Below are 21,572 nucleotides of genomic sequence, written 5' to 3' on the forward strand. Positions count from 1 at the left end.
CAGGTTTCCTTCTGCTGGTGCACGTAGCGCCCTGATGTGGACACTGCAGCCAGATCACACAAATCAGCCCATCAACTTGCACTGGATTTGTGTCTGGTCAAAGCTTGCTTTTCCATGGCTGGCAGTGCCTGTGCTGATCTCATGAGCGAGCTGACAGGCTGGGGAGGTCTGGCCTGACACAGCCTGGGAAAAAGCCCAGCCAGCAGTGGACCTCTGCCTGAGCTGCTGATAATCCCATTCCTTTAGCTCTCCTTAATCAATCTGAAGAAACATTAGAAACAAATTTACAAACTGCAAACAGGCAGTTTCTCACAAGACACTCAGTTACTCTCCTAAAACAGCAAGAACAGGCTGTAATAATTATTTCAGCGAGAAGGGGAAGCATCAGTGACAGTGGTGAATTTCTGGTCAGTGAGGACAATGTGTTGTTCTTCCTGGGGCAGTGGCTGATTGCTGCAGATTCCAGCTTTCCCAAATTGCTAAGCTGCCGATGCACACCGCACGATGTTACAACGCTTCTCACTACCTGTGATAGCAGAGGTGGAGTTCTGCATGGAAATGCAGCAGTGACACAGCTGGTGCTTGGAGGGGACACCGAGTGCCTGGGGCTCGTGTGGGTGGGTGCCAGGGCCCTGAGGTGCCCCTTGCACTGGCCAGGTAGCCCTGGCATGTGGATGGAGGGCAGCTACTGCTGCACTTAGTTACTGCAGGCGTGCTGCTATTTCCAACTCTGTGACTGCGTCTGTGTTCCTCAGGGAGATTAAGGCTGCCCTTATTTCTGCGAATCCTCAGCTGAGATCATCCACAGGTTTAGTATCTGTGCTTTGGTAGGGCTGAATCCCTTCTTGCAAGTGGTTCATAATCAGTGCTGCCATGATCTACAGCAAGGGCACCCAAGGATATGCTGGGACTAATACTGACAGACTGTGTTTCTTCCTCAACCCCTTTGCAGAGCAGAAGCATGCACTAGACACTTGTTTCCTCTCCAGGCAGTCATCAATGAGACCTCTGCCTATGCATCCCAGAGGATAAATTCCAGAAGGACTCACACAGGGATAATACCCGTGCTCTCTGCTAGCAGCCCTGGCTTGGTTGGAGCTTTCAGCCAAGGTTCCCCAGTGTGGGGAATCACTTATGCAAAAGGCTTGGTGGCCTCCTTGGTGGTGCTGTCACTGAGGTGACACAGGACAAGGAAGCAGGTGGTGCTAATCCAGCTGGAAAGTCAAATATAAATATAAAAACTTCCAGTTACTTTTGTAAGCAAAGGGGATGGCCTTCAGGAGGCTTCAGTAAATGGGGCTGCAATGCCTGAGATCATGTGTGAACAGCTATTCAGTGTGTGAAGCCATGTCAGCCCGTGGACCCACTTGGTTCTGGCTGATGGTGCCTCTCATGATGCTCAGAGCACAGCATGTGCCTGGGGTGCCAGAGGACTCTCCACCAGGCACATGTGGGAAGGGATGCTGTGGAAAGTGCTGCAGGTGTTCCCTGCTTAACACTCCTGTGGAGCAAAGCAATAAAGGCAGCATGTGTCTCTGCTCTTTTCCACTAGCCTTTAATAGAGCATTTTCCTTGTGCTTTAAAGACCATACTATGCAATACTCTGAAAGTACTGTCCCTCCCCTACTTTCTAATAAATGCATCCATAGAATACGAATGTTATAGTCTATGCATTTTTGTCTCATTGTTTTCCACTTTTGTTTCCTCCCGTATAAAACTTTCAAAACTTGTATTTAGGTGTTGAGTATTGAAGGGTAAAAGCAGGTATTGTGTCAGCTTGACCCAGGATGATGACTCTCTTGCTGCTGAGCTGTGCGTTATGGTGGAAGGACAGGCTTAAACTGAGCTAAAACATATCTTTGTTTCCTGTTTTTTCCTTAAGTGAGACTTTTTCTGCCTTTCTAGAACCAAAAGACTTTTATGACTTTAAATTTTGACTTGAAATGTCATTTTTGGCAAACAGTTTTAGTACTACACTTTGGCAGACCTCCTGTGCATTTTGCAAAAGAGCAAAACCAGCATAATCCTGTGTGTTTGGAGAAGTACACTTGCTAACCCAGATTGCTTTTAACCTAGATGGCAAGCTCCTGCCTGCCTGTCTGGCTTGGTTCCTAGCAAGGCAGCTCCCACAGTTTGGGCAGCTGCCGTAACCCCCTTTCACCAGAAAGACATTAGGCACTTAGGTGAAATCTAGGTCAGCCAAACTGTGGGGGGAAAATAAAATCAAAGCTTGTGTCAGAATAAAAATGCAGGAAAACTGCATTTGAAAATGAAATTTCTCTGTTTAAGTAGTTTCTGATAATAAAGTAGTTGTGATAATTCTGTTAAAGCAGGACTGGCATTATTTCATGAACTTTCAAGTTGTTCACATTTCCTTATTTCTTTGTTGATAACTGACTAAGCAGTTTGCCCAATATTATCCATGGCTGGTAAGTGTTGCTTGTGTCTATAAAATTTATTTTCCCATTTCCAGTGGATCACATTTTAAGATTTCAAGAAGAGAAGTTGTTTGTGGAGAGTCACAAAGGTGCTTTCTTTGATGACTTCTGGGATTTTTTTAAAATTGCCCTACACAGACTACACAAAAATAATTTTCCATTAGTATTTTATTTATTTACCCTAGTATAGAAAAGTAGTACTGTTAGATCTTTACAAAGGCCATATTTGCTTTTTGCCCTGAGTTTTGTTCTGTAAATAATAATGCTACTTTTATAAAACCACAGGACAAGACTTCTGTCCATTGGGTGTGTTTCAGTGATGCTAAAACAGAAAACAATGAAGATTTCAATGGACTCACTGTCTCAGCATCTTAACATAATTTAACCAACAGGATATGACAGGAAGACACAGCTGACTTCTTTCAGTGTGCAACATCTTTAAGCCTGCAGCTGATTTGTGTAAACAGTTATTTATTCAACAATTCTTATACAAGGAGATTTCCTGTGAATTGTGTAATTTGAGGCAGAAAAAAACTCAGTGAGCAAAAATATCACTGGGAGAGCCTAGAGCATGAAGGAAAATAATAGGTGCCTCTGACCACCAGCAGCAATGTGTGTTGAGAATATTCATCACAGATGTTTGGTCTCCCAAGGCTATGGCTGCAAATTCAGTTACTTTCACCCTGCTGCCTTCAAGCTCAGCACCTCCCCAGACCATGAATTCAGCGAGGTGAACGCAGAAACTGGGACAGGTGGCTGGGAAAAGCAGCAGTGACAAGTGACAGGGATGGAGCTGTTAACTCTGCACATGCCTGAGCACTGGAGAGAGAGCTTGAAAGCCAAGGAGGGAGGAAAGGGGGAAGAGGAAACAAGAAAGCACCAGAAAAAGAAAACTGGCTGAGGAGTCAATAGGAAAGACTGGCAAGATTGGGAGTATGGCACTCCCATAAGGGCCAAAGTAGGTGGTTACAGGGAAATGATGTGTGTTGTCTCCATAATCTGGAGGAGACCTTTATTTTTCCTTCAAGTGTGTACATTAATTTGATATCTGGGGATAAAGATATTTCTCTGTCTTATTATGACCAAAATCCTATAATTTTATAGAGGGAATTAATCAGAATATATATGCTAATAATTGGTAGCATTATCACTACATTTCCTGCAAATTGAGCTTTAGATTTTCACAGTACCATAATCATGTTCACAAAAATTGCCTCTAGTCTAGAGTAAAACTACCAGATGAGAAACAAAAAGCCCACAGGTAAACCCACCAAAAGAAAGGGTGCAGGGGGGCTCTCCACCTCTCCACTGGGATGTCCCTGCAGGAGAGGCAGGTGCTGGGGCTGGGTCTCCACACCTCCCACCCACCACAGCATCCTGAGCAGGTGCATTCCCAAGTGATGCAGCAAGCCTTGTGTCTCATAGAAAGACAGCACAATAACTTTAAAAATATGTTAGTGAGCATGTCCACAGTTTGACATTGGTCTGTAGTTTGGGTTTGCCAGCTTGCTCAGGGTGTGCTGCCTGTCTCCCCCTGAAGCCTTGCAGCACCAGGCAGTGCTCTGCACCCTGGTGATGCTCAGTCCAGCTCAACCCAGCACAGGCCGTGCTGCAGTCAGTGTAACAGCAGCTGAAGTGGTTTTACAGGGTCCTGGCCGTGTCTCACACACAGCTGAGGCAGTGTTTTTTTCTGCAAGGGCTTTTATACCTGCTTGCAGTGACTCCTCTCTGCCTGCAGTGCTCTACAAGTGTGTGCTCTGCAGCAGGCCATGGTTTCAGCCCAGATACAACACCTTTAGAGAAGTGACCTGACTGCATCTGTTTTGTCTTTTTTTTTTTTTTCCTTTAAGTTTTCCACTCCTATCCATATCCTGTGTGCTTGCTCATAGCTTGCTAAACCTTCACACTGGTTGCAAAGGACTTAATATGCCGAGAGGATCCATTTCTTCCTCTCCTACACAACTTTAACAATGAACTTTTTATGGGACATTCTGAATAATAAGAAATCCCCACAATGACTGTATGTGCTGACTTCTATTTTAGAATTGTGCTATCAAAATCAGCCCAGCTACATGTCAGCACAATGTCTTGGGACTTGGTAAGTTAGGCTGTGTTTAAGAGGAAAACATGTCTGTGTTTTGCCAGTAGAATATTCTGGAGGGTTTTTTGGCCACAACATTTTCCAGGTTTTTCCTAAGGGCCTCTTTCAGTACACTGACAGCTGTTCTTTTCAATAAGACAAGCACTCAGACATAAAAACTTAAGTTCATGAGCTGAAATGTGTGGGTAAACAGGAAGAGATGTACCATAGAGATGTTCATGAAACAATTACTTACAGTTGGCATATGTCTTTATGTGGACATCAAAGTGACAAAATAAAAAATGTTCTGTCATGCTAATTCTGTGGCAATGTCATGCGTAGCTCAAACACATCAGGAAAGAATACTAATATATTAGTGCATTGGTGAGTTTTGAGAACAGCCTGTAAGTATTAAGGCCCAGGCCATTGCATTTATTTTATAGACCCTAGTTTTGAAATTATAGTCTTCTGATGGGAGTGGCAGATAAACAATTTGCAGATACCCTGCACAGAACCACCTACTTGTTCTGCTGTAGTGCCCAGAGGCACAGAGTGTATCACCATTTTTCCATGAAGTCTCTCTCTGTGTTTGATTGATATTCCCTAAAGGTGACAGACTCTAGTGCCTGCCTTTTCCTTCTTGCTCACCCTTTTATGCCATTCTTTGATTTTCCACTGTAATCCTGTAGAACTGCTAAAAAGGAGGAAGTTTTCTTTGCCCATAGCTTGCCTGCTTCTGCCATAAGTCTCTTGGGTTTAATCAAATGTGTGATTGGGGTGTGAAACTGTGATATTCATGAATGTATATTGTCTTATGTCAGAAGTGTCCTAAGTGAAAAGGAGGTTGTTTTTATGGAGACTGTCGTCACATTTTATGCTTCTTCAGGAAGAACAGTCTGAACTCCACCTTTCAAACCCTATCCATGTCATAAGAGATGCTTGTGCAGTTTGCCCTGGTGGTGTGGCCCAGTGTGCAGCCACATGTAGGCAAGGGAGTGAAGGCAGATCAACTGCATTGCAGAATGTCTGTTATAAGCAGTGTGTTTCCCTAATCAGATTCTGTTTTACCACAGAGTTGGAAACTGTTTTGTGCTGCTCAATATCTTTTTAACTCTGTCTCAGTGTTGCCTGGGAAGCAAGGACAGTTCCCATGCTGCATCAATGCACAGTACAAGCTCAATTAGGCAACCTGCTTCTAGCTACTGACTCCAAACTCCTGCTTTGGGGCAAGTTATTTCTGTGCCTGAAAGGGGCAGCTGAGTCATGATGCCCTTGCTCTGCTTCTGACTGGAGTAGCTGGATTGCCAGCCACATTTGGAGACAACAGGACAGACAGAGCCCTGATTTGAGCTCAGAAATCTCTTTTCTGCACCATAAGGAGTGCAGAGAGCTGCCAAGTTCCCTACGAGGGACAAAACAGTGGATGAGAGGAAAAATAATTTCAGATCACTATTCTGCCTCAGACATACCCCTGCCTTACAAATCTTCTGCTTTGGTTCACAATCCATGCTCGGTTTATTTGTCTCCCAGTTAAAAATTCAGGCAAGGCAGAATGAGTACTCTGATTTTTGTGGAAGCTCTTGTCACACACCACGTGGTGTGTCCTAGTTGCCCCAAATCATTCTAGTTTGGGGCTAGGTTGTATGAGTTACCTTAAGTGCTTTTCAGCAGTTCTGTGCAGGGACCTGCATTTTGCTGAAATTGGCCTTGAAAAAAATCCTCACTCTTATAAATATTTTGACCTGCTGCTGGGCTGTAGAAATCTATTCTTGGAGCGAATGATGCTATGGCAACTGTCCCTGCAATATGACACAGTAGCAAGAATTCTGTCTTCTTTTAATCTGTAGCTCCCAAAATACCTTCTGCACATCCCAAGCCACCTGGCTTTCCCCACCCTCTTCAGAGCCAGGAAAGCAGCTCCTTCCCAATTTATTTTTCTAGTTCAGTCTGAGGCAAAACCATCTTAAGCCAATTTAAGTAGATCTGAAATAAAATACTCAGTCCCAGCTGTCATAACCTATATTGCAGGATATTGCCCTTACTTTTCTATGACATTTTGCCAGTTGCTCCTATGATCTCATTTCCCCTCAGGATTTCCTAAGTAATCCTGTGACATGGGTTCTATCATACTCAATATTCTTCTTTGTGTATCCCACCAAAGTTAAGTTGTCAACTTGAAAATGTCTGTTTGTACTTTTTTTTCCAATCAATATAACATGCCATTTATTCAGATGCTAACATTTTTACACACAGCCCTTCCTGACAAGACTTGCCTGTGCCTTTTTTATTGATTTATGCCCATTACAATAGCTAGATTTTTTTTTGAGCCCATACATGTCAAGAGGTTGCTTTCTTTGGAAAGCACCTATGCCCATCCTAAGAGATAGGCTTTTCTTAAAGAGCTGAAAACCTGGTGTTAAAAACATGCTCAGAACTAACCATTGCACATTCTGTTAGCAACAGACTATAGAAAAATCTGAAAATTTTCACCTCTCCTGATCCACGCTTATTACCTACTAATTTCCCAAGTACACTGTGGGCTTGTACATGGCATCCTGCTAGTAATTGGGAGCTGCAAGTGCTGTTTGCTTGAGTACTGAGCCACCTACAAGTTTCACAGCATTTGGTGAATAACTGGAGGATTTGTGTGTTCAGTACATCCCATATGCCATGACTGTCTTCAAGTGGCAATAGTGATAGAAACAATATGGCTGTTGAAAAGTTCTGCAGATAACAGATAAATTCACCCCTGGTGTAACCCCCCTGACAAATGACCTGCAGGTGGAAAAGCAGCACACAAGGCTGTAGGATGTAAAGGTGTTCTTCCTGCTATCCTGCTCGGGCTCTCTTTCTTCTGCTGCCCTGACAGGATGCCACTTGTGTGTGTGGCACTGATGTGCTGAGGTGTGGCTGATAATATCATTTACAGCTCTTCAGTGGGGTCCCACTGGTATTAAGAAAGTAAATTTGTCATTGCTAAAATGCGGGCATGAACAAAAATACTTGCCCTGATTTCTCTGCCATAGTAATCACAATTTCTAGCATAAGTTATATTAACCTTCTTCTTCTCAAAGAAAGTGTTTTAACCCTTTAGGGAGAAAGAAGAGGGTAATAGACTGTTAACTATATAACACAGTATAATATACTGTGTTTTAAAATTTATCACTGTGCCTCAAATTCCTTTTTACTTTATTTTACTGAAAGCCTTTTAAGGTCACTATCCTTTTAAGCAATGCAATGCACTGATACTTTCATATCAAGTTTTCCTTAGTGAAATGTAAATCCACTAAAATACATGCTGTTCACATTATGCCTATCTCTTCCAGCTTTCCAGTTGCCTTCCTGCTCCACAGGAGGATGAGCTGCCAAACCTTGGAGTCTGACAGGGGAAAGGGAGGGAGGGGTGAGCAGATGGCAGCACAGAGTCCTTCTCTGCCCCAGCTGCAGAAGGAGGGATCTGGAGCGGGGCAGTTTCCCTCTCAGCTGGCACCTGTTAATTGGGGCACAGCTCTGAGCTCAATGCTGGTGCCTCAGGTGCACACCCTGAGCCATCTGTCTCCCTGCTGCCATCCGGCAGGTCCTGAATCATCCAAGCAGCAGGGAATGGCTCCAGGAGGAAACCAAGCAATAGCCTAACACATTCACTGCAAGAATTTGGACCTTCAGCCCCCAAAACCAGCAGCCTGGCTGCTGGGATGTGGGGACACCTCCTTGCTCCAACAGATTTGGGGTTAATCAAGCTGTACTGTCGTTTGGTGGTTTTGTTTTCTTTTTCCCCAAAAAAATAGGAGGCATCCCTGGCAACAAACACCCTATGGCTTTAGCACGGTCTAAGCCCATATTTTACCAAAATCCCCATGGGCAGGTTGAAGCTCCCCTGTATGTGATGTGGCTGTGCCCTGGCTGCTCTGACTCTGACACCAGAGCTCGTATCATTGCAAAAATTCTCTTCAGCTGTGCCTGCATAAATAATTCTTTGTTGTGCATGTATGTTTATGTAGTCAGTCTGAGTTTTCTGAAGTTTCTAGGGGTGCAGGAGGGGAAAGAAACATAAGCCCCACTGGGATTAACCCTGTCTGGCTATGCACAGCTCTGCCTTTGTGTGTTTTTCCAACTCAGTCCTCCCCTCCCTCCTCTCACACCCACTGGCAGAAACGAGTCCCAGAAACGATCAGTCCCAGCAGTAACTAATTGTACCAGGTCAGTGGCAGGTCAGCAGCTCCCTTCCCTTCCCTGAAGCCCTTTTCCCTTCCCTTCCCTTCCCTTCCCTTCCCTTCCCTTCCCTTCCCTTCCCTTCCCTTCCCTTCCCTTCCCTTCCCTTCCCTTCCCTTCCCTTCCCTTCCCTTCCCTTCCCTTCCCTTCCCTTCCCTTCCCTTCCCTTCCCTTCCCTTCCCTTCCCTTCCCTTCCCTTCCCTTCCCTTCCCTTCCCTTCCCTTCCCTTCCCTTCCCTTCCCTTCCCTTCCCTTCCCTTCCCTTCCCTTCCCTTCCCTGAAACTTCCCTTCCCTTCCCTTCCCTTCCCTTCCCTTCCCTTCCCTTCCCTTCCCTTCCCTTCCCTTCCCTTCCCTTCCCTTCCCTTCCCTTCCCTTCCCTTCCCTTCCCTTCCCTTCCCTTCCCTTCCCTTCCCTTCCCTTCCCTTCCCTTCCCTTCCCTTCCCTTCCCTTCCCTGAAACTTCCCTGAAACTTCCCTTCCCTTCCCTTCCCTTCCCTTCCCTTCCCTTCCCTTCCCTTCCCTTCCTGACACTTCCCTTCCCTTCCCTTCCCTTCCCTTACCCTTCCCTTCCCTTCCCTTCCCTTCCCTTCCCTTCCCTTCCCTTCCCTGAAACTTCCCTTCCCTGAAACTTCCCTTCCCTTCCCTGAAACTTCCCTGAAACTTCCCTGAAACTTCCCTGAAACTTCCCTGAAACTTCCCTTCCCTTCCCTTCCCTTCCCTTCCCTGAAACTTCCCTTCCCTTCCCTTCCCTTCCCTTCCCTTCCCTTCCCTTCCCTTCCCTTCCCTTCCCTTCCCTTCCCTTCCCTTCCCTTCCCTTCCCTTCCCTTCCCTTCCCTTCCCTTCCCTTCCCTTCCCTTCCCTTCCCTTCCCTTCCCTTCCCTTCCCTTGCCCCTTCCCTTCCCTTCCCTTCCCTTCCCTTCCCTTCCCTTCCCTTCCCTTCCCTTCCCTTCCCTTCCCTTCCCTTCCCTTCCCTGAAACTTCCCTGAAACTTCCCTGAAACTTCCCTGAAACTTCCCTGAAACTTCCCTGAAACTTCCCTGAAACTTCCCTGAAACTTCCCTTCCCTGAAACTTCCCTTCCCTTCCCTTCCCTTCCCTTCCCTTCCCTTCCCTTCCCTTCCCTTCCCTTCCCTTCCCTTCCCTTCCCTTCCCTTCCCTTCCCTTCCCTTCCCTTCCCTTCCCTTCCCTTCCCTTCCCTTCCCTTCCCTTCCCTTCCCTTCCCTTCCCTTCCCTTCCCTTCCCTTCCCTTCCCTTCCCTTCCCTTCCCTTCCCTTCCCTGAAACTTCCCTGAAACTTCCCTGAAACTTCCCTGAAACTTCCCTTCCCTTCCCTGAAACTTCCCTTCCCTTCCCTTCCCTGAAACTTCCCTTCCCTGAAACTTCCCTTCCCTTCCCTTCCCTTCCCTGAAACTTCCCTTCCCTTCCCTTCCCTTCCCTTCCCTTCCCTTCCCTTCCCTTCCCTTCCCTTCCCTTCCCTTCCCTTCCCTTCCCTTCCCTTCCCTTCCCTTCCCTTCCCTTCCCTTCCCTTCCCTTCCCTTCCCTTCCCTTCCCTTCCCTTCCCTTCCCTTCCCTTCCCTTCCCTTCCCTTCCCTTCCCTTCCCTTCCCTTCCCTTCCCTTCCCTTCCCTTCCCTGAAACTTCCCTTCCCTTCCCTTCCCTTCCCTGAAACTTCCCTTCCCTGAAACTTCCCTTCCCTTCCCTTCCCTGAAACTTCCCTTCCCTGAAACTTCCCTTCCCTGAAACTTCCCTTCCCTGAAACTTCCCTTCCCTGAAACTTCCCTTCCCTTCCCTTCCCTGAAACTTCCCTTCCCTGAAACTTCCCTTCCCTGAAACTTCCCTTCCCTGAAACTTCCCTGAAACTTCCCTGAAACTTCCCTGAAACTTCCCTGAAACTTCCCTTCCCTTCCCTGAAACTTCCCTGAAACTTCCCTTCCCTTCCCTTCCCTTCCCTTCCCTTCCCTTCCCTTCCCTTCCCTTCCCTTCCCTTCCCTTCCCTTCCCTTCCCTTCCCTTCCCTTCCCTTCCCTTCCCTTCCCTTCCCTGAAACTTCCCTTCCCTTCCCTTCCCTTCCCTTCCCTTCCCTTCCCTTCCCTTCCCTTCCCTTCCCTTCCCTTCCCTTCCCTTCCCTTCCCTTCCCTTCCCTTCCCTTCCCTTCCCTTCCCTTCCCTTCCCTTCCCTTCCCTTCCCTTCCCTTCCCTTCCCTTCCCTTCCCTTCCCTTCCCTTCCCTTCCCTTCCCTTCCCTTCCCTTCCCTTCCCTTCCCTTCCCTTCCCTTCCCTTCCCTTCCCTTCCCTTCCCTTCCCTTCCCTTCCCTTCCCTGAAACTTCCCTGAAACTTCCCTGAAACTTCCCTGAAACTTCCCTGAAACTTCCCTTCCCTTCCCTTCCCTTCCCTGAAACTTCCCTGAAACTTCCCTGAAACTTCCCTTCCCTGAAACTTCCCTGAAACTTCCCTGAAACTTCCCTGAAACTTCCCTGAAACTTCCCTTCCCTGAAACTTCCCTTCCCTGAAACTTCCCTGAAACTTCCCTTCCCTTCCCTGAAACTTCCCTTCCCTGAAACTTCCCTGAAACTTCCCTGAAACTTCCCTGAAACTTCCCTGAAACTTCCCTGAAACTTCCCTTCCCTGAAACTTCCCTACCCTGAAACTTCCCTTCCCTGAACCTTCGCTTCCCTTCCCTGAAACTTCCCTTCCCTTCCCGGAAACTTCCCTGAAACTTCCCGGAGACTTCCCTGAAACTTCCCTGAAACTTCCCTGAAGCTTCCCTTCCCTGAAACTTCCCTAAACTTCCCTGAAACTTCCCTGAACTTCCCTGAAACTTCCCTTCCCTGAAACTTCCCTTCCCTCTCCACCTGAGGTGCTTTCTGTAGGAAAAAAGCTGCATGGCTTTGAGGTTTTTTGGATGGGGTCCTGCATGCCTACCAGAGATGCAAGGAGCCAGCTGCTTGGGCACTGGGCACTGCCACATCTTGCAGTACTTGGGTTTTGGTGAAGGAGGTGAATGCCATGGAGGCAGCCTACATCACTGGCTCCCCAGGACGTGGGTTTAATCATCCTTGGTGCTTTGCATCATGCCTTTTTGTTGTTACCATCGATCACGCATTCAGCACGTGCTTTTAACCAGGTAATTATTTTATCCTTAGGTGAAGCACGTACTCCAGCACCTGTCATTAGCAGCACCGTGTGTTCAGTTTGTGCTGGAGACCTTCAAATGCTATATTTGGATGTCTTTGTCATAAAATACCTCAGGTGCCCTGTGGAGGCCTCAGACAGCCCTTTGATGGACTGCAGACAGCCTCCTCATTGGCCCATTGCACAGTTGTTTACCATTTGCACTCTCAATCACCCATTATATTAATTGCAACGTTCCAATAATTAGGTTTCCTGTTTTTCAGGCCCACGTGCTATTATTGCAGCTTTCCACAACACACAGACCTGGAATGAGCGCTGCCAATTTGCATTCCTACCAGCCAAGTGCAAGCAGATCAAACTTCCTGAGAGCTGGGAAGGACACTGATGTCTGCCAGGACACCAGGCACCGTGTGGCAGCTTCACCTTCCCTGCTCAGACTCCCCCACTGAAGAGAAACCTTGACCCCCTAGTTCCAATTCAACCTGCAAGAACTGAGATTTCCCAAACCACTCACTAACTGCACCATGATTTCCAGCAATGGTGGTTTCATCTCATCTTTAACATCTATTTTCTAAAAACAATGTTACTCGGTCTTTCTCACACAATATCTCCTGGAAACTTCCTTTTTTTTTCCCCCCTTTAATAAATCTCGCCATTCAAAATCTTTTGCTCTATATGTGACTTGCCATAGGAAATATTTGCAGTACTATTATATTTCTGTAGAAATGAATTTATTTCCTATAGGAATAATATATAGTAAACACATTTTATTCATTGTCACATTGAAAAGACCATTTTGGGTTTGGGCATTTTCCTGTCCTTCTATGAAAGTGCATTAACTTGTTCAGGCTATGAAAACTCTGTAGTCAAGCAGATGCTTGACTATTTACTTCCAGACCACACCCCAATCCCACCCTGCCACCCTGCCTTCCTCACCTCTCCATTACAGGCCTTCCTACACCTCCAGTGTTTATGCCAACAAAGTCAGTGGAGGAATCCTTTCTGCCAAATGAAGTCTTACTCATTAAGCAGCAATTTGTTGTTATATTTAGCACAGGTTTCCTCACTAGGCAGACTCTACAATGCATCCCAGAAAGTACCTTTGGTTTCTGTGGGAGCTTTGTGTGGGCTGCTTATGAAATTCTACCTGTTGTGCATATTCTCCACCAAGGACAGAGCTGGAGCAGAGACGCCTCAGTGAAGCTTTTGACTCAGCTAGGACTGAAATTATTACAGCTCTAGGAAATAAATAGCAGCTTGGTAAGCAGTGTGGGAAATCCAACACAGCTGAAAACACTGAGGTTCTGCAATGGGACCACAGGCACTGACTGAGTGCACTGGAAGAGATGGTGTGCTGTGGTCTGCACAGGGCTGTGAGACCCTCCACAGCTAGGCAGTTCAGCTGGGCTAATCATCAGACTGCCCAGAAAAGTCCTCTTCCTGGCCCAGTGTGGGCTAGTGTCTCAAGGAGACAATGAGTGTTTTGGTGTAAGAAAGAATGTGTGAACAGCACATGGTGCCTGTCAGAGGGCTGGGTTAGAACAAAACAGTGTGGGAGGAAGAGATGCAAGAGGCTGTGCTTGCACATTGAAGTAATTCCTCATAGGAGATGACAGCTTTACAATGATTTCACACTCTTTAAAATACATATTTAGTCATTAGTAACAAGAGTTTAAAACAACTCTTAAAATAATAGTGCCTGCTTTAGTTTTTCTGGGAAAATGAAAGATTGGATGGGTTTTTAGGCTAAATACATCATTCCCTGTTCTTATCAAATATGCAGAATGTTTCCTACTTCTCATAACTTCTACAGTGTCTTTCAGTTCCTTTTAAAATACTCTTCTTTCTAAGAGCAGAGACATACATCTGATAATTGTATCACAGTAACATTCCTCAATGGCTACACAAATAGTTCCTCTTTCTTCTCCTCCTCCTCCCCTTCCTCCTCCTCTTTCTCCTTCTCCTACTTTCCTAGGTTAAGTGACTTTAATGCATTGCTGGATTTGAGGCCCAAGTACTACAGAGGGCTCAGCTGAGACCTAATGCCACATTTGGCTCTTCTGAGAAACTGGAAGTGAGAATTTCACGTAATTCGTTTGTTCCACAGTGGCACAGTGGATAATACTAAATGAAGGGGAGCTGCCAGCCATAAACTACTCCTTGCCTGCAATATGAGTCATGTTTCTAAGCAGACTTTTTTTCCTGGTAAAAAATAATAAAGCAAGTGTTCAATATCAGTAGAAAATACCATGCATTTCCACTCTTCTTAACCAGAACAAGTATTTATCTTTTTCCTGCAGTGCAGCTTGGATCAAATATCCTCACACAGTTGAGGGAAGACTTAGTTGGTGGAACAATAGAAAGGTCACAGCAGAAAACAGACAATTTTTTATCACAACTTCTTGGGAACAACTCACTAAATCCTTTTCTAAAAAAACCCCAAAACAGTAATATATATGTACATCAGCACTCAACACAGAGAAATTCCTTTTTTCAAAAAGGTGATGCTGTATAAAAGACCAAAATAAACATTTTATTAATGCATTTCTTTTAGCATAGCAAATTTACAGCCTAATTGCATTCCAGAAGCAATTATCTCTTGTAATATGTGCTCTGGATGTAATGGAGACAGAAAAAATGTGTCTGTAATTAATGTCAATTTAAAACCTTCTGCATCAAAAGCCCTTTGCATGCCAGACTTTCCACACACAGCTGTGTCTGCAGGGTGGTTTGAGGAGGTGCAGGGCTGCTGGCTCCCAGGGCTGAACCCCTGACTGTAGTGGCAGTCCCTTCCTGCAGGTCAGGTGCTTTGCAAATCTGAGCAATGCTGCACTGTTTTCCACCAGGATCCAAGTGCTGGCACAAAGCCTTTGTCCCCAGAAATGGTGTTTACCAGGAAAGCTTTGATTTAAAGCCCCACTCCCACCTTTCCAGGACAGGAACCATCAAAATTAGGTTTTTGTTAACATGATCTTGTTATCAAATCCTTGTCCAACTGAGTTCTAAACCTGCCATATAATTGCATTTTTATATCTCTATGTGTAACCACATCCTTTAAGTCCTTTTTTTCCCCAAGGCAGAGGCCCTGGCTATGCTGTGGTAGAAGGCTGATGGGTACAAGCTTTTGTTCTTTCCTAGAGACTCCAATCTGTGTATGGATTCTGATTTACAATATACTTAGCTAGTCAAGGTAAAGGGTACAGGTGAATCTAGGTCCTTTATGGCCAGTTTAACCTGGTGCCAAGCATCCCAGCTTCCTGACAAGCCTTTGTGGAGTGTTAGGACTGCCTCTGCTGTAACTTCACAGAGCTAGCCTGGAATGGCTGGAAAAACATGCCCTTTTTGGCTGTCATGGGAGCATATCTAGCAATCACTGAATACTACAATGGTTTGGGTTGGAAGTAATCTTAAAGGCCATCTAGCTCCAAACTCCAACAGATCAAGTTGCTCAAAGCCCCATCCAGCCTGGCCTTGAACACTTTCAGGGATGGAGCAACCACAGCTTCTCTGGGCAGCCTGTGCCAGTACCTCACCACTCTCTCAGTAAAGAATTTCTTCTTAGTGCCCACTCTAAATCTCTCCTTTTTTAGTTTAAAAATGTCCCCCCTTATCCTATCATCACCTGCCCTTGCAAAAAGTCTGTCTCCCTCTTTTTTAATAAGCCCCCTTTACATACTGAAAGGCCACAGGGAAAACTAAAATATTTAACTTTTTTTTTAAATTCTGGTTCCACATGTACTAAAAGTGCTCTCTATACCTACACACCAGCTAAGAAACAGTGATTTTTTTTTCTCTGTGGACCAACAAAAGGTATGCATTTTTTTTAAGGGACATAGATAGGGTTCCTAATCTGCTGATCACCACTAGCAGCTTGCTAGCTAATAAAAGCCCACTAGAGGTGGAACAACCTGCTTTGATCTATAACACTCCTCCAGGAAAGCTGTAAAAGTTGCAAAGCTATCAGAGCTCTACTGAGGTGAGTATTGGGTCACCATATACTTAGCAATGGTGACATAAAACCCCAGAGAAATACAAAAACATGTATGAGAAAGTTCCCCCAAGTAACTGTAGAGGGGGAAACAGGAAGGGATTTGCATGAATCTAATCTCAGTTACTTCTCTTTGTGCAGATCAAGAAGTGAATGTTCTGTTGCATTTTCTTCATTCTAGGAGGCAAAAATGCTCAGAGAAGGTCTGTAATTATTTTACTCAGTCTTCCATCCATGGAGGGAGCTGAGAAACAATCACAGTGTGAAAGCCAGACTTTTAGGTCAGACAGAACATTCTGTTTTCTTCTGCCTTCCCCTTTTTCTGTGTTCTGCTTGGTTGGTGCAGTAATATTGTGTTGCTTACAGGCATCTGCACAATAATAAGGTGGTACCCTAAAATTAGATCAACTGGGCATTTACCTGGAAGCTGTGGATCATACTGTAATAATGAGGTTAAATCAGAACAGATGTCTCTTGGAAGTTTCCTGAGGGCTTCTTTGATGATGGCAGTCTCACTTCATTCACAGAGAAGGAAGGTCCAGGCCAGGCACTTCCTGAAGGCAAACAAATGGTTCTGTTGTTCTGCCTGCTCTGTACCATGCTGCTGTGAACCCTAGTTACACCCACAGATCAGTTCATAGCTGATGTCAGTAGACATTTTCTCAAGGTAATCAGGGCTCCAAGACCATGGGTAGCCCAGGAGTAAAAAGCCTCAAGCTCTTGCATTTTATCATGCTCACATAGCTGAGGATGATTTCTAGTTTCTTGATGGTTTACTTTCTGGGTGCTTTACAAAGGTGTGGTGCTCTTTCCTTTTTTTTGTGTGTTTTTCTTTCGTTTTGTTTTTTTTTTGTTTTGTTGTTGTTGTTGGTTGTTGTTTTGTTTTATTTTGTTTTGTTTTGTTTTGTTTTTTGGGTTTTGTTTTGTTTTGGTTTGGTTTGGTTTGTTTTGTTTTATTCTGTTTTGTTCTGTTTTCCCCAAGAAATTTCATGCCCCACACAGCAGTGTTTAGGCTGTGAAATTTTCTTATGTGTTTGCCATGCTGCAGCAGAGCTCATCTGCCAGGTGGGGTTTTTTATCAATGAAGCCTTTTCCTGATGACATGCAACACTTCATGAAACTCATCTGGTACTTGTACTGCAGCCAGTATTGAAGAGAACATCAGAAGCAAATGATAAATGAGCAGAAACCTCAGGTTTTGCTGAGCATCATGGTTTGATCAGGAACTCCAATCAGAGCTTGCCTAAAATCTTCATTCAGGAGGTAGCTCAGCTTGGTGGACAACCAGTGAGTTGACATGAAATATGCAGATCTGGTCCATCATGATGCACCTCTAGACACACAAAGCACTGGAATATTCATGTCCCCAGTGTGTCCCTGCTGAACAGAGAGGAAGAGCTCTAAACAGAAGTAGGTATTTCCATACTGTGCTGGCTTTGCAAGGGATGGAGTTAATTTCTTCCCAGTAGGGATGTGTTTTGGGTTTGTGCTGAACACAGGGTTGACAACACAGAGATGTTTTTGTTACTGCTGAGCAGGGCTTGCACAGGACCAGGGCCTTTTCTGCTTCTTCACCAGCCACATCAGCAACCAGGCTGGAGGTGCACGAGGAGTTGGGAGAGGACACAGCTGGACACTGGCCCCAGCTGACCCAAGGGACATTCCAGACCATCATGCTCAGTAGATAAAGTGGGGAGAAGTGGGAGGAAGGAGACATGTTTGGAGTGATGGGTTTTGTCTTCCCAAGGCACCATTACACAGGATGGGGCCCTGCTCTCCTGGAGATGGCTGAACACCTGCCTGCCATGGGAAGCAGGGAATTAATTCCTTGTTTTGCTTTGATTTGTGGGCAGCTTTTGCTTTTTCTATTAACCTGCTTTTATCTCAATCCACAGGTTTTCTAGCTTTTAAACTTCCAGTTCTCTCCCTGATCCTACTGGTGGGGAGTGATCAAGCAGCTGTGTGGGGTTTAGTTGCTGACTGGAGTCAAACCATAACAAATATTCCTGGATGGTGTATTTCCACGTCTCTCTGGAATATTTGACCTTTCTTAACTTCATCACATGGTTAGAAGTGCAATGCTCAATCTTTTCTTTTGTTCTCTCAGCTATTACCAGCTTCTGTGACCTGTACTTTGTGTAGATTATCTTTATATGGATCTATTAATCTACTCTAATTATTGAGGATTTGGGTTCATTGTTTTGTTTGGGGTTTGTGTGCGTTGTAGGGGGAGGGTTTGCTTGTTTTTCTGGTGCTGTGATGTGTCATTCCTCTCTGCCAAAGTCCTCCACACAGTATTCCTACAGGGTTTCTTCCCTCAGAAGTTCTAGTACCTTTGACTGTTCTGGCACTTCAGCTCTATTCTTGTTAAATCTGTTTGTTCATTTGTTTGTTAGATTGTTAATATTGCCAAGCATGATATTGCAGCAGTGAAAGCTCTTCCATCTCTCTCATTCTTCTCAGTTGTGACACTTGCTGTTGGAGTTTTAGAGATCTGTCATTTTCTTTATCCATTGCACTGTACTTAATAAATTGATCTTCTATCACTGGTGTGTCAAAGCATGTCCTAAAGCTCATACAGGGGAAATCTTTTCATTTTATTCTTTTGAAACAGTTTTTTTCAAATTTTTTTTAGAAATGAATCATTAGAATAATAGTTCTGCTTATTGTGTCTATCCTAACTTCAGCATTATTTCCCCTTTTTCTGATCACTGATTTCACTACTTTATACATAATTAAAGGCACACTCTGCAGGAAGCTGGAGGCAATGCTTCCTGTTCCTTCAGGTACTCTCATGCTCAAAATTGCATCTGATGAATGCATGCTCTAACTTTCTGTAATATTCCCCTAGTCTAGCTCTGTAATGAAACTCCACTAAGAACACATCTCCTGTAAATGTGCCTGTGTATGTTGGGAAAAATTATATACACACACACACACACACACACACACACACACACACACACACACACACACATATCTACACATATATGTATAAAATTATTTATCTTGTCAGCGTTGCACAGTTTGCACCAGTGTGCAGAGTCTCATCCCAGCAGCACTAGCGACCATTAAAATCTGAAAGCTGACCATTTCACAGATTGTTCTAGGCACAATGATGACTTCAAGAATTGAAGTAAGGGGGAAGATTCCTTCCCCTGGAAAGACTGGCTCTCCAGCTGTCTAGTTCTGATTTAGCCTTGCTGTGATGCTCATGCTGGGCACTCCTCAAGTGGCTACTCAGTGAAGATGGTCTGCTTTGTGCAGTTTTGCTTCCTTTAGTCTAGTGGTGGATCTTGCTTGCAAGGTAGGCTGATTTCTAAATGAACTGCAGACTAGAGAGCTGATGAATTTAAACACTGACCTTTAGCTTTCCTACTGCCTCCATCAATGCACAATTTGGTTTGATTCACTGTGAAATAGAAGAATTACTTTTGGTAAAACCAGAAAATTTCTCCTTAGTCAGTAATGTATCAAACAGCCTGATTTGATCAGTTTCACATGATTAATTTTGATAGGAATAAACCTCACTGCAATCAGTTTGCAGGAAATTTATCAGCTACTCTGTTTTTAAAATCTAGAAATTGCTTCCCAAGAAGCTTGATAAGTTTGAGATGTATTTGCTGAAGTTCATGTTATTTCTTCTCATGTGGTGGAAAATATAAATGACAAGAATGTTACAACCAAATGTCTTGATCTAACTTTCTGTAGTTCACAAGAAAAGACATATTTAGCCTCGATCTAAGCTTAATCTATTTTGTGTGTTATAGAGGAAAGAGGGTAAATTGCAGTGAAGTAAACATTTGATTGATATAAATAAAGTTCCAGAGATAAGGTGGTACTTTTGTGCTGTGATCTTTCTACTGTGAGAATATGGGTATGAATGATAACTACAGTTTCAGCTCTGACACCAAAAATCCTTATTAATAGTGCAAGTGGCTGCACAAATTTCTGGCACGTGGCAGCACAGTAAGTCACTAATGCTTTGTGAATAAGTGTGACCATGTGGGAGTCCAGAGTATTCCTCTGGCTTCCTTGGAAGGTTTAAGACCCCCCTGGCGGGGTCCCCAAGGACCCTGGAATGGGACCCAGATGTCTCGGGGGCTGGATTTGGCTCCTTGGAGCAGTTTGCCAACATTGAGAGAAGAAATGCAAGCCACAAAAGTAAATGGAGTGTAAATTGGACTGTTAGAATGTAGAATTAGCAGATTTCTAGAATGCTTGTGATAAGGGACACGTGGCCAACATGGAGAATTGGGGGTGTGGATATTCTTCCTCCTTCTTCTCCGTGTCATCCATGCTGGGTGACACGCTGGCACTTTTAGATTGGACAAGAACAGATCTGGACCATGTAACAAGATTGTATTGTATTGGGGGTCATTTGTAAATACCTAGTACGTAGTTTAGACTATAAAAGATAAGTCCTGCCTCTGCCAGGCGGATTCTGCCATGGACGTCTGGCGAGCAGACTGCTGTTCGCTGGACAAAGCATTCCTGAGATAAGCAACAATAAACAACCATGAAAACCTCTAAGAACAGCCTCCTGCAGTCTCTCATCGGCGGGCATTGGAAAGAGCTGGGTTCCAAACCACCTGCATGTCCACCAGAGGTGATCTCAGCTCTAAGGAGACACCTCAGGATGTGACATTTGGCGTCCCTGGGTGTGGCCGCAGGGCTGCAGCCTACAAAGGTGGGTGCGGACCCCTGGACCCTGAAAACCCAGCTCGAGAAGATGCACACAGCTGGAGGAGACCCCCTCAGGCAGAGACATTTGACCACCTGGTTGGTCCTTGTAGCCTGCAAAGGCAGGTACAGACCTCCAGAAGACCGAGCTTCAGAAGAGGCACGCCGTTGAAAAGGATTGTGGAGGAGATTTTTGGCCCTCTGCCAAGAAAAGCCGCGGTCCAGACGCGAGTCGGAGAGGAGGTGTCCCGGGAAGCCTCGCTCCTGTGCACTGCTGGTCAGTTTCAGGAACCTCCGAATCGATTTTGGACAAATTGCTTTTGGGTAAGACGGTTCAGATTCAGATACATCATAGGAACAATATAGGCAGAACTCTCAGCCAGGAACAGCTCACTTTACCATCCACTTTGAAAGTTTTAGCTTTTGTTCATCCTGTCTCTGTCACAGAGAAGGAATTCTGAGATTTGCTTGTGTGGGTGAAGCTTCATTACCCACAGGCAGAAACAAATGTACTATTTACAGCAGGATTCTGGCAAAAAGTTAATTGTGATTGATATAAGTCTGTAACTCTGAAAGATAAGGGAGTGAAGGACTCCCGAAAGTGTAGCTTTATCCAGTCTCTCCTTGGCAGAAAGCAATTAAAGTCCCTCAGAGACTGGGGAAGGATTCTCACCTAGCTATGAGCTGGGGGAGGGAAGTTTATGGCTGCCGTGCCAGCAGCAGCGGGTTCAGCAAAGGATTTTTAACGGTAGCGCGAGTTATGTTAGAGGCATTGTCTGCTGAAAAAATAAAGGTTTCTAGTCCTCTGAAGGCCATAGAGGGTCTCTCAGGACTTGAAAAGGGGACATCCAGCCAGCAGCTGGTGTCTACACAAACTGTCTGCCAGCAGCAGACCAGTTCGTCTTCGGACATCCTAGATTCCTCAGATTCACCCAAATTCCTAGAATTACCTGAACCTACCCCTAAATCGGGAAAACTCAGAATGGAGGTTTTTTCCAAAGAATTTTGACGATTTAGACTTTTGTTTTTTCAATCCCTCAAAAAT

The sequence above is a fragment of the Oenanthe melanoleuca genome, chromosome Z (assembly GCF_029582105.1).
Source record: "Oenanthe melanoleuca isolate GR-GAL-2019-014 chromosome Z, OMel1.0, whole genome shotgun sequence".
Classification (NCBI taxonomy): domain Eukaryota; kingdom Metazoa; phylum Chordata; class Aves; order Passeriformes; family Muscicapidae; genus Oenanthe; species Oenanthe melanoleuca.